The sequence below is a fragment of the Lolium rigidum genome, chromosome 5, assembly GCF_022539505.1.
Source record: "Lolium rigidum isolate FL_2022 chromosome 5, APGP_CSIRO_Lrig_0.1, whole genome shotgun sequence".
NCBI lineage: Eukaryota > Viridiplantae > Streptophyta > Magnoliopsida > Poales > Poaceae > Lolium > Lolium rigidum.
Window position 1 is genome coordinate 94053255 of NC_061512.1, and position 14097 is coordinate 94067351.

Genomic DNA, 14097 nt, shown 5'->3' on the forward strand with positions numbered 1-14097 from the left:
AAAGAAACCAAGGTTTATCGAACCAGGAGGAGCCAAGAAGCACGTTGAAGGTTGATGGCGGCGGGATGTAGTGCGGCGCAACACCGAGATTCCGGCGCCAACGTGGAACCTGCACAACACAACCAAAGTACTTTGCCCCAACGAAACAGTGAGGTTGTCAATCTCACCGGCTTGCTGTAACAAAGAATTAACCGTATTGTGTGGAAGATGATTGTTTGCAGAGAAAATAGTAAAACAAGTATTGCAGCAGATTTGTATTTCGGTATTAAAGAATGGACCGGGGTCCACAGTTCACTAGAGGTGTCTCTCCCATAAGATAAAAGCATGTTGGGTGAACAAATTACAGTCGGGCAATTGACAAATAGAGAGAGCATAACAATGCACATACATGACATGATAAGTATAGTGAGATTTAATTGGGCATTACGACAAAGTACATAGACCGCCATCCAAGCGCATCTATGCCTAAAAAGTCCACCTTCGAGGTTATCGTCCGAACCCCCTCCGGTATTAAGTTGCAAAGCAACGAGACAATTGCATTAAGTATGGTGCGTAATGTAATCAACAACTACATCCTCGGACATAGCGCCAATGTTTTATCCCTAGTGGCAAGAGCACAACACAACCTTAGAACTTTCTGTCACTGTCCCAGGTGTCAATGCAGGCATGAACCCACTATCGAGCATAAGTACTCCCTCTTGGAGTTAAGAGTAAAAACTTGGCCAGAGCCTCTACTAATAACGGAGAGCATGCAAGATCATAAACAACACATGTATAATAACTTGATAATTAACATGACATGGTATTCTCTATCCATCGGATCCCGACAAACACAACATATAGAATTACGAGATAGATGATCTTGATCATGTTAGGCAGCTCACAAGATCCAACAATGAAGCACAATGAGGAGAAGACAACCATCTAGCTACTGCTATGGACCCATAGTCCAGGGGTGAACTACTCACTCATCACTCCGGAGGCGACCATGGCGGTGTAGAGTCCTCCGGGAGATGAATCCCCTCTCCGGCGGGGTGCCGGAGGAGATCTCCAGAATCCCCCGAGATGGGATCGGCGGCGGCGGCGTCTCGGTAAGGTTTTCCGTATCGTGGTTTTTCGCCTCGGGGGTTTCGCGACGGAGGCTTTAAGTAGGCGGAAGGGCAGAGTCGGGGCCGGACGAGGGGGCCACACCATAGGGCGGCGCGGGCCCCCCCTGGGCCGCGCCGCCACGTGGTGTCGCCACCTCGTGGCCCCACTTCGTATGTTCTTCGGTCTTCTGGAAGCTCCGTGGAAAAATAGGCCCCTGGGTCTTTGTTTCGTCCAATTCCGAGAATATTTCGTTACTAGGATTTTTGAAACCAAAAACAGCAGAAAACAAGAACTGGCACTTCGGCATCTTGTTAATAGGTTAGTTCCAGAAAATGCACGAATATGACATAAAGTGTGCATAAAACATGTAGGTATCATCAATAATATGGCATAGAACATAAGAAATTATCGATACGTCGGAGACGTATCACGCCCCCGAGCCTCAGTCAAGGCGAGCAAGGTAGTGAGTCAGCCCAATGTGCCGCCATTGGCCTCAAATCATAACGCAGAGCCAGCCGATTTCAACAAAATCGGCTTCCCAGAGCAGAGAACCTTCAGGGTGAGCTGCCCCCGAGCTTCTTCAGTCCACTTCTTCGTCTTTGCAGGTTAGATCGGCTCCTTCCCTTCAGTGGATCTGATGCAACCCACCCTTAACCTGATCTGCACATCCATGCTGCTCTTGGCATTGGTCAGGGTCACGATCCCTCAAACTTGCCCCAGCTGATATTGCGGACTCGAGTACTTGCAAGAAGGCATTCCATTGAATCTCTGCTTATGACAGTTGTACCTCTGGAGTCGATGGTCATGCGTCGGCTTTCTATCCTCAAGTCGATGTCTGCGCATCGGCTGTGCTCAAAAAAATTTGAATTTTTACGGCCGATTTATGTATCGGCCCCCATATTTCAATACCCATCATCAAAGAATATGTTGGGCTGCTGGGCATTTGCAAGACACTCCTACTGCATATCCTCGTGTTTTATCCACCTGGGTGCCCCCCGAGCCGATTCTTTCAAGGGACTTGATGGTATCGGCTCTTCAGGTATTCCCTGTTGGATCGAATGTTGAACCCAGGCAGAATGGATGGTGAGTATAATTTTGGCCGATTGCTGGAATCGGCCTCCACGTTGCTTGCTCGATGAAGGTTTTGTAATGTTCCTCCATAAATTTTTTGGGGCCGATCACAAGGATCAGCCTCGCCACGTTTGTCCATCGATGTTGCTCTTGTTACACGGTCAGTCCGGTGGATAAAACCAGCCTAACCCCGTTCTTTGTCACGTCGATGCGCTCGCAGTCGTCCAAATTGATGCCTGAGAGTGGCTCTTGGCCTGATGTCTCCCAAACGTTCATGCCAGCCGTCGAAATCTCGGCTGAATCATCTGCGTGGACGACTTCTACTTCATCTCCATCCCACTGTATTAGGCATTGGTGCATCGTGGATGGAATGCAATAGTTGGCATGGATCCAATCTCTCCCCAGTAGGACAGCATAGGAGCTTTTGCTGTCGACAATAAAGAACGTCGTAGGGACAGTTTTCCTTCCTACGGTCAGATCCACATTCAGAACACCTTGTGCGCCAGATGCTTGGCCGTTGAAATCGCTCAGTGTTACATTGGTCTTGATCAGATCCGAGCTGGAGCGTCCCAACCGACGTAGCATGGAGTATGGCATGATGTTAACTGCCGCTCCGGTGTCCACCAACATCTTGTTGACGAGGCTGCCCATTGATGTATCCTCGCAAGTACGGGGCTTTCGGATGCTCGTAACTTCTTTCTCGTGGCTTCTCAAAGATGACCGGCCGTGGGCCGCAGATCCGGTTGTGCCACAGGTGCTTCATATAATCTCGGAGCGCTAAACTCCGTTGGAAGGATGAAGACCATGTTTGTGCCAGCCGATGTCTCATCATCGGCTTTCCTTTGCTTGGGGCGCCACTCTTTTCTTTGTGGCCGACCTTCTTCGTCCAGGGTTCGCTGAATTTTGGCGGCCAGCTCAGGCCGTGCCTTCCTCAACGTGTGCAGGTATAATCTTTCAGCTTCCTCTAACCCACGTAGACGCTGAACCCTTCGCTTCTGGGAACGGCTGAGCCCATCAGGGCACCACCTTGGCCGATGATACTTGTCTTCTTCATCACCATCCTCTAGTTCCTCGAGATCTTCCACCCGAGCGGACTCAGCATGCTTGTTCCGAGGCGGGAGAGGCCCTAGACGCTTGAACACAGACACGTTAGATGCATCCTTCTTCTTCTGTTTGCATTCTGGGCAGTTGCCGATTGTAGGCAATCGGCTCATTCTTGAATCCCAGCAGTGTCTGAAGAAGGGGCAGTCCCAGTGCCTATCCTCGTCGTCTTGCTCCCTCGACTTTTCCTTGGCGTGGCGCTCGTATCGCTCCTCGTCGTGATCATGCCGACGACGTCTCCTGTCGTCCCTAGCCAGACGATCTTCTTCATCATCGTCGTTGTATCGCCGGCGTTGGTCATACTGACTCACATACTTGTTGAGGAGGTGATCAGAGAGAGGTCGCTGATATCTTATGTTCTTCACTTCTCCCTCTGTGACGTAGCGCTTACCGTCGTGGCGGAGCCGATCGCGTGGAGCGGCTTCCTCTGTGTCTTTGCTATGAGAGCAGCTGCCCTCATCTCCGTCCTTACCAGAGTGGTGCCCAAATCCTACCATGTTGATATTGCACGAGAAATCTGGCTGGCACCCTTCATGGTAAGTATACTCCACCATGTTAACGGCGATGGGGAAGGGGTGTGTGTCGACCTTCATGGCGTACTGGTTGAAAATTAGCCGTCCTTTTTCTATCGCCATTTGGATCTGCTGACGCCACACCCTGCAGTCGTTAGTGGTGTGGGTGAACGTGTTATGCCACTTGCAGTATGGCTTTCCATTCAGCTCCTGCACCGTAGGGATCTTGTGGCCTTCGGGTACCTTTATATGCTTCTCCGTGAGTAAGAGATCGAAAATCTGCTCGGTTTTGGTCACGTCGAAGTCGAACCCTTTTGGAGGGCCTTGTGGCTTCACCCATTTGCAGGACACGGGGCCCGCCGCTCGAGTCCATTCAGCCACTCGCTACCTCTCGATCTCCCGCAAGCACCTTCATCCTCGTCCGCGTCAACCAGGGCCACCGCACACTTGAATTTGTCCTGGTAAACATCCGGGTGGCGCTGTTCATATGCCGACAGCCTTCGCACCATGTGTGCCAATGAAGGGTAGTCTGCTTGGGAGGCCACGTCCTTGATCGATGATGAGAGACCCACCACCGCCAACTCGACCGCTTCTTTTTCACTTACGTGAACCGAATAGCATCGGTTCCTAATGGTCCTGAAGCGCTGGATGTATTCTGACACTGTTTCCCCGCGCTTCTGTCGTACTTGTGCTAGATCGGCAATGCCAGCCTCGGAAGCCTCTGAGTGATACTCGCTCATGGAACCGCTCTTCCAAGCTGCTTCTAAGTCCGGATTGAGTTCGGTGGCAGCGATGTGTACCACCCGAAAGCCGATCCCGTGAGGGACTCGTGCGAAGAACCTCACACGCAGCTCGTCTGATGCTGAGATCGTGCCCAGCTGTGCCAAATATCGGCTCACATGCTCGATGGAGCTGGAACCATCTGATCCACTAAACTTTGTGAAGTCCGGGAGCCGATATTTGGGTGGTAGCGGGATCAATTCATACTCGTTGGGGTACGGCTTGGTGTAGCCGAACGTCTTCCTTTTCGGCATCATGCCGAACTGATCTTTCAGAATTGTACAAATATGATCCGCGGTGATGGCTGAAGGTGTCGAACCCTGAAGATTCGCCGGGGTGGCATACTTAGCCAGCCATGCTTGCTTTTCCGGTTCCGAGCCAACCGTAGGAGCTGGGCTCGGAGGTTTGTCGGAGTGGCGTACTTAGCTAACCACGTTTGCTTCTCAAGATCTGCTCCCGACGTTCCTCCTGCTGTTCCGGAGGCCCTCGCTGTTGCAGCCCGGTTCGAGAGTGCCCGAGTACTGCGGTCCGGCACGTATGCGCACGTGTATCCGTGCGGGATCTCCTTGGGCGCCTCAGGTAGGAATTGGTAGTCACTAGGATCACCACCAATCTTCTAGACGACGTATGCCGATGAGTTCGGCACTTCCGGTGCCGCCCATGCGAACAGCAGCGGTGGATGGGACCGGAGTGGCATCTCTCCTTTGTAAGTCCCCAGAGCTGGTCCCGACGGAGAATACCGATGGCTCATGATTTCTGGATCACGCGCGGAGCGACACGCTCCAAAGTGTTCACCGGGCTCTCGGAGTGGCGGTGCGGCCGAATGAGCCACCATGTAGTTGATCTCCGACGCAGCGACCTGGTGCGTTCTTCTGACGGGGCGGACAGGTCCACCCCATCGAGTGCGCCTTCAGGTGAGAACCCCTTCCACCTGACGCCATGGGAGCGGGTTCTGTGGAAAGAGCCGATGAGTTTGGTTTCGAGGACTGCCTTGATCTCGTCATGCTTCTTCTTGAGCTCGTCAGTCAGATCCTCGTACTTGACCGGAGTGCTTTCTGCCATCTCGGATGTAGATGGCGATGCGGTGGATGTCGAAGATTGTCCCACCGGGCGTACCAGAATGTGTTGCGGTCAGAAACCCACCGGCGGGCAGCGACTGGCAACACCGTAGAGCCGGGAACAACTAGGGCTGCGGCTGGCCCCGATCCCTCGGAGCGACGGCCCGCAAAGCCTTCCGGTCACACGTCCGATGCTGTCGCAAGGGCGTGCCACCTGACCTATACCTGGTCGGGGAAGGTGTTGGATGATGCCTCGCTTAGTTTCCTGCGAGGCATACACGTAAACGTTAAATACGAGCCTCGATCGGCTCTCGGGTTGTCTCCGTGAATCGGCTCAAAGAGCCGATCCACCCATGATTCGTACGAGGTGCACGAATATATGGTGGTCCTGCTTGATCAAGATAAAGCTAATGCGATCTACGACGATTTAGGGTTTTCACCGCATAATCGGATCATCCTACTCACGATTGGGCCTCGCGCTCGCGCACGGTGATCGTAAGCTGATCCTAGACAGGGCCTAAAAACCAACACGAGGTTGATCCTCGGAACATCCTGTCTAGGGCTAGCAAACTCCACCCTACACGCCGCTGGATCCTCCAACCCTTTGTAAGGCCTAACTATTGTGGATATTAAACTAATCCTTGAAGAACAAGGAGCAACCGTAACGGATCGGATCTACTAGACGATGATCAAGCGGGTGCCGCCCCTACACCTAAGATAGGTGTAAGGGCGGCTAGATGTATAAGGGTTGCACTACGACGAGCATATGATACGAAGAACAATGCTAACCCTAACACATCTAAGATAACTACGTTGCTCGCCATCAAAAAGGCTTCAGCACGAGCAACGCATGAACAACGTAGATAGGCTTGTGCTGCCTAGATCGCAAGATGCGATCTAGGCAGCATGGTGCTTACCGGAGAAACCCTCGAGACGAAGGAGTTGGCGATGCGCCGAGATTTGTTTGTATTGAACGTTGGTTGTTGTTTATTCCATAAACCCTAGATACATATTTATAGTCCAAGGGACTTTCTAATTCAGGCGTGCACCTAACCGTGCACGGGTAGAACTCCAACTCCTAACCGACACGTAATCTAATATGTTACAGATACAAGGGCAAACTAGCCCAAACTTTGCATGTAAGGCCGATTCACGTATTTCTTCTGTATGTAATCTCCAAGCCCATCTTGATCGCGGCCCACCTCTGACTCGGTCAAATTCTGGTGATAACAGTTTCTCATTGCGAGCACCTATGACTATATATGGAAAACATGCCTACATGATTAACAATCTTGATGTTCTGTCTTAATGTTATTTCAATCCTATCAATTGCCCAACTGTAATTTGTTCACCCAACATTTGTTATTGGAGAGTTACCACTAGTGTAGATAGCTGGGAACCCCGGTCCATCTCTCATCATCATATACTCGTTCTACATGTCATTGGAAGTAGTATCAACTATTTTCTGGTGCCATTGCCTCTGTGTTACTATTACTGCTGCTGAGTTACTGTTACTACTGCTCTCATGTTACTGCTGCTTTCACATCACCCCTGTTACTAGTGCTTTTCCAGGTGCAGCTGAATTGACAACTCAGTTGTTAAGGCTTATAAGTATTCTTTACCTCCCCTTGTGTCGAATCAATAAATTTGGGTTTTACTTCCCTCGAAGACTGTTGCGATCCCCTATACTTGTGGGTATCAACAACGTAAGTGCAAACATTGTTGGATCCCATGGCACATTGCTAGGCTTTATAAAAATGTAGTGCCGCCATAATTTGGGCATGATGAGCAGGAGGGAGCAGCAAATGCAGAGGAGAATGAAGCAATGGATGTAGGTGAGATTGAACCAAATGTAGAAATTGAACCAAATTCATGGGAGATTGAAGCAATGGATGATCAGATTGAAGCAAATGCAGATGAACCGAATGCATAAATTGAAGCAATGGTTGATGAGATTCAAGCAAATGTAAAGGAGAATGAAGAGATGGATGTGAGATTGAACCAATTGAGATTGGAACAAATGCAGAGATTGAACCAAATGCATGGGAGATTGAAGCAACAGATGATCAGATTGAAGCAAATGTGGATGAACAAAATGCAAAAAACTGAAGCAATGGTGATCAAAATGAAGCAAATGCAGATGGTGAAGAAATGGGTGATCAAATTGAATCAAAATTAGAGGGTATGTTTGAGACGTGTTTGTCTTCGGCGAACAATTTGGCATTGTGCCGAGGAGCGGAAGCTTTTGCTATTCAACCCACGGCAAAGAGACATTTGGTCATCACATCGGCATCTCCACAACCACAACCCGAAGTGAAGAAGAACAAAAGCAAGAAGTTGATGGTGGACTCCGAGAATATCCCTGCTATGATCATCTACAACAAGTTCGTGAACCCAACGAAAAACACTAGGAGCAAGAAAAAGATTTAAATGTGAACTTTGAATGATGTTGAATTTGAAATTTGTATGTTGAATTTGAACTACTGTGACAAGTTTGTAGGGATCCCAACTTTGTATGTTATCCCAAATTCGAAGTCAATGTCAATGTGTTTTATTGCAAGTTTTCTATGGTCATGCCCCTAGTTGCTTAGCACTACTCAGTTTTTTCCTTAATGAGGTTGGCCGACAGGGTTATCCGTGGGGTCAACGGATGGGGTTTACCAAGATTATGGCTTAAACCATAGAAAACATTGTCGAAATGAGGCAAAATTTGGTACACGCGCGTATCTTGGAATGATCCACAATATGATGTTGTCCAAGATGGATTTAGTCCGAAGAAAAATACAGTTTTCATTTTCTAAGCGCCTAAACATAGTTTTAGCTAGGGTTAGGGTTAGATTTAGGCACAACTAATCAAAATATCCAAACATAATGGAACATTTTCATGGAGTCTTATTATGTTACCTACAACCTAGAAATATAAGAAACATAGGATACTCAAGTTTTCCCAAGACCCCTTTCTCAAAATGAGGTACTAGCTATGAAGATGCATAGCTTTTGTCGCAAACCCTTCCATCGCAACAACCCTTCCCAAAATATACTTTGTCTGAATGAAGCCAAATTTGGCACACTTTTTTTTATCTTGGATTGAAAGAGAAATTCAATTCGGCTCCCGGGTGCGTATGCTCCCTCTACCAAAAAATCTTATTTTGAAGTGTCAAAAAAATTTGACAAAAAATTCTACATGTACATCTTCATAATATATGTGTGTTCGTCAAGTTTCAAGAAAAACCAACATTTTTTGTGGACTATGTAAAAAAGAGAAATTTTATCTTGTAAAAAACATTATTTTTAGCACTGAGTTTTGTCTTTTTTACACACGTCACATGACAAGTCGATTTTTTATGAAACAACTTTGTAAGTGTGTAGCACGTGAAGGTGTACGTGCGAATTTTTCGTTTCAATTTTTTTGAAATTTAAAATGTGTGTAAGATGCATTTTAAACTAAAGGGAGCATATGCTCCCATGTTCCAAAACATCACTCCCGGATTGAAAACAATATCATGTCGTCCAAGATGGATTTTTTTTTACACATAACACATTTTCCATTTTTTAGGTGACAAACATCTGAATTTCCTTACTCACTTTTCTTTTTAGTGCATTTTTCCTTAGTTGTACTCATCCCCCCTTCCTTTTAACTTTTACTCACTTTCCCCTCTCTTGTCTTAAACCCTCTCTTGTCTCAAACCCTCACTTGCCCTCATAAGTTGCGCTCACTTTGGCTGTCGCACCCTGATTGGTCGAGATGTATGCCACACGGATCATGGTACCCACCGTTGGATTCTTATGATCTGTTCGTGCTAAATTTCTTTGTCTGTACAATAGCATATGTGATGTCACATGGGCCTCTTAATATCACTATTAAATAGCACTCAACAAAAATAAATGGGCAACATGGATTCATTTAGTTAGACGCTTGATGGATGTATGGTTGTCCTCTCAACCTCATACTTCTGTTTGGAGGCTAACAACATTAGATGTCTTCTTGGTTAAGTCTATGAATTAAGATTATATGATTTATAGGGGTGGCCCTATCTTCTCAGTAAGAGAGGTGGCAGATGATGAACTCGATGGTGATGTCGATGAATATGGTGGAAGATAACTTGTATGACATTGTCGATCTCGATCTCTCGACTGATCCCTGCAGCCAATGCAACAACTTTCAACCCTGCAAAATATTCATAACTCCACACACTTGCACACGTAGCCGCCGACCACGAAGCGGTTAAATTGCAATCTTCTAATTATCAATGGAACAACAGATCACACAAACTTCAGTAGCATAAAACTCCAGATCGAAACGAATTGGAGAGTATAATTTCAGAGAATTGCAAGCAATATGTCTAGGACCTAGGGTTTTGTTTTAAACGTGGTCTATCCCTAAAATCCACGACTTACAAGCATATAGAAAGTCTACTGGACGTCCAAGGGTTGGGGTCGAAATATATCATACCTTTAACTTTCCTAACTTGAAAATCCTATATCTGGAAACGGGTAGAGCCGACCGTCAACTTGTTCCCATCACCACTGCCCGTACGTGACGAGCCGGTATATGAGGGCCTACACATTGGAAAGTACATGGAATTATCTTTCCAACAAGTGCTTATTTGCATGATTCGGAGTTGGTATGAAGAAACCACGTTGCTTTGAAATTCGAAACTTCTGTCTGTCCAAACCGAATCAGAACTGATTTTAACTTGGTCGGTAGTGCCGCTGGGTGACCTCCTTCCATGCTGCGCCTTCCTAACGTTCTCATAAATCAAAGTATTAGTATCAACCAGGAAAAAATTCACCTTATATTAATCGTCAACTAGACTTTATATTTCTTTTCAGCTCAAGCATGTTCAATCATCATATTCCATGAGTGTGTCCTCATCAACCTCCCTTTCTTCAGAAAAAGCCGTCCTCGGCTTTGGTAAGTGGAAGGAACAAACATAACAACTTGTACGCACAATATATGTAGATATAACATGTTGTTTCGTTGTTGTGTACACAATTGATAGTCCCATATTCAGATTACATTTTATCTTGCATACATAAGTGAAGCACGCATAATCATGAACGCAATCAAGAACAATTATATTTGTAGCATTATTGTTCAGTATTAAATCCAATATCCTCATAGATGATCTATGATCAAATTTATGATGAACAAGGTTAAAAAAAACCAAAATATTCAAACATATAGATGATGATACCATGCTTCTACTGTGCGACTATGATATGTAGAACAAATAGGTATGAAATCATGATCATAACTCATAGTGTATAATATGCACCTTAGTTTGCAAATGTACGTGAAGCATACATAAATAGCATTGAAATGCAACATGTGTTGGTACAAACACAAATGATATGAAAAATCTGATTCTATTCTAGAAGAATTAGAACAACCCAACAACTATAAAATTACATTTGTTGGCTGTAGTATTTCAAACAAAACAAAATCAATATTCATATTATCACGGAAATTAGGTACTATCCCACAGCAAAAATATTCTATAAAATAGCATATAGGACTGAAAACATCAAGTTTCAATTCAACAATTCTATCACAAGTAATGCATATGTGATCCATCAGAAATTTCTCATCCATGCTATAATCACCAATGAAATGAAACATGAAATAAAATGCATAAGTGCTAGAAATTACATGTGAAATTTCAGAAATATTATCCATAGCACATCGCAGATTTATACGTTCATTTAACATGATATAAGACACAATAGCATTAGATGGTATTCTAGCAAGTACTTCTTTGTGTGTAATCAATACCACATGATCAAAATTTGAAATTTGCAATGCATCACATGGTGCTGAAGTATATGTGCAAGTCAAATCCAATGAAGAAACCTACAAAGGAGTAGACTCACAAAATTGTATCGTATGTGAGGGCTATAGTTCCAAATCAGTACCATTAGCAATGTCATCTTCCACAGGTGTAGTAGGTACTGGAACAACTTTCTCAAGTGACGATGCACGTTCTATTGATGCAGGTTGTAATATACATTGCTCCCTTTCTTCAAAAGCAACCTGCATATCACAAGAAATAACACTAGAAGTAGAGATAATTACGTTAGCAGAATCCTCACATGTCTACTCAACTCTTACGCTCGGTTTTATAAGGACATGATTAGCTTGTGGTGTTGTATTGGTGGTTGCATGAAGACATAGGTTTTGACGCCTAATCTCCTGAAATTTCATAATGTGTGTATGTGCTAACCACATGTTTTTCCCATTCCAAAATATGCTTGGATGCAGATGAACAACACCAAAATCAACCTTAAATCTATCACACCAATGTTTTCCCAACATTAGATGACAGAAATTTAGTGTTCTAGGAAGCACATCACATTCAATTTCGACAGTATGACCATAAATGGTTATAGGTACATGCGCAGCCTTAGTAATTGAGGAACATTAGTAGTTAACATATATGGCCAATGATGTGTATATGTACGTAACTACAGCCTCTCCACAACTTCAATACTAATCAGGTTTATGTGAGAACAATTGTCAATTTTAATAGCAACAGGTGTATCACCAATGTCTGGGTCGAAGTGAAACAAGCCCGATTTAGGCACCATGTCAAAATCCTCCTCCCCGAATGTTTTGCTGCACCAAGACCGTAATCGTAATGGAACCTCCTATTTCTTCATCACATCACAAGCATTAGAAAACATGATTAGTAGGTTAGTGCACTAAATCAAAAATTTGGTGGTGGTACTCTCACAACTTACTCAAAACTGACAAGAAAGGGAAATCTTACCGTTCCAAAGTGAATTAGTGTTGCTTACCAATTTGGATAGACGACAATTGCACGGATGTGATGAAGTGAATATCAAGGGTATAAGAGTATCACACGACAACCAAGGTATATGGTAGGGCTTGGTATGGGTACCTAACAACACCAAAATACTAATCCTAGTGGCGATCGTATGACACAACACCCACGGAAACACACACAGTGGAGATAAATGGGGCAATTGTTACTCTAAAAATGAGCTCAGATATGAGGTATGTCGGAGTATATTCTCGTGTTGCAATGCACAAGAGAGACACTAACAATAGCTCAATATAACCAAGCACAAGATTGCTCAATCTACGCAAACAACAGTGTATGATAGCTCCAAAACAGCAATGTATAACACCAAACTTGCAGCCACCTTTTCTCCTTTTTCTATTCTATTTTCTTTTTTTTGCTCTGTTATATATATTATTTTTCACGGTTTCTCCATCTTTTTTGTTAGAAAACAATATGTCGTACCGCGGAATTTTTTTCTCAGCACAGACAGAAAATATGTGCACTGAAATATGCTAGTATCTTTACTATTAAATTGCTAAACGACCGTGGTACGTCCATCCAATATGTTTTGGCTGTCGCTAATTGCGTTGGAATCCCTTCGAGAAACAACTGATCCGGATCTGTCTTTGCACGAGTCCCCTGTCTGCTCGGGCCGGAGAGCAGTTATTTGATACGAATCGATCACAAATCACAGGCCCTCGATCGTTTCAATAAAATCCCCACGAACTCACGCCTGAACCCAAGCAGAGCGGGCACACGCCTAAGGCCTCCCCTCGCTTCGCCTCCATGGTACGTGACGCGGCACGATATAACGAAGACACGGCCAGAGGCAGGAAGGCGAAGAAGAACATGAGAAAGGCCGGTGTGGCTGCAACGTGGAGCACGCTCATGTCCTAATGCTGAGCCTGCGCTCGCTCAAGCAAGCAGTAGCCTCGCACGATTTCCTGGTGGATTCAGGCAGCTCTTACAAAGACGTGACGATTTTTTTGTCTATCTGTGGCGGCCTCGATGAAGGTCCGTCATGGCCGCCAAGATCAACGCTGGCGACTGGCTTGGGATCTGGTAGGGCATCCGCTTTGTATTCAAGAAGCTCCTTCCACCACTGCAAGTCTGCAAGGGAGCTCCTGGTTGCGCCGCAAGCTGCACAGCCTCTCGCTCCTACTATGCTAATGAACTCTCGCTGCTTCTTTATGGAACGTGAATGCTTTGGCTCCCATACCACGCAGTCAGGACTCAGGGGCGCCGGTACTCGTCAGGCGTGATTATTACCACCTCTTCCTTGGCGAACTACGCCGAGGGTAACAGCCTGGCGACAATGTCGTTCAGACTATACATAAGCAAGTAGCACAACTGAACAAAATAATACAGACGTATTTAGGACGTACTCTCTAATGTATGTCCATGGAAGCATATTTTGTGTTGAGCTGAAGTAATCCCCAATGTATGTCGATGGAATCATGTTGTTAGAATTCATGGCGAAATAAAGCATCTTGCAGGATGCGTCAGGGCATAAATTTTGGGTTATATGTGCTGTTATTGCAATACCATGGTAGGCAAACCAAACATGCACTTTATTCTTAAACCATGAACATCCAATCATGACAAGTACCATATGCTAAGATTTTGATTTGGACACCAGATGAAAACCCATCGACTAGAATTTGGACCTTCTTATTTTCC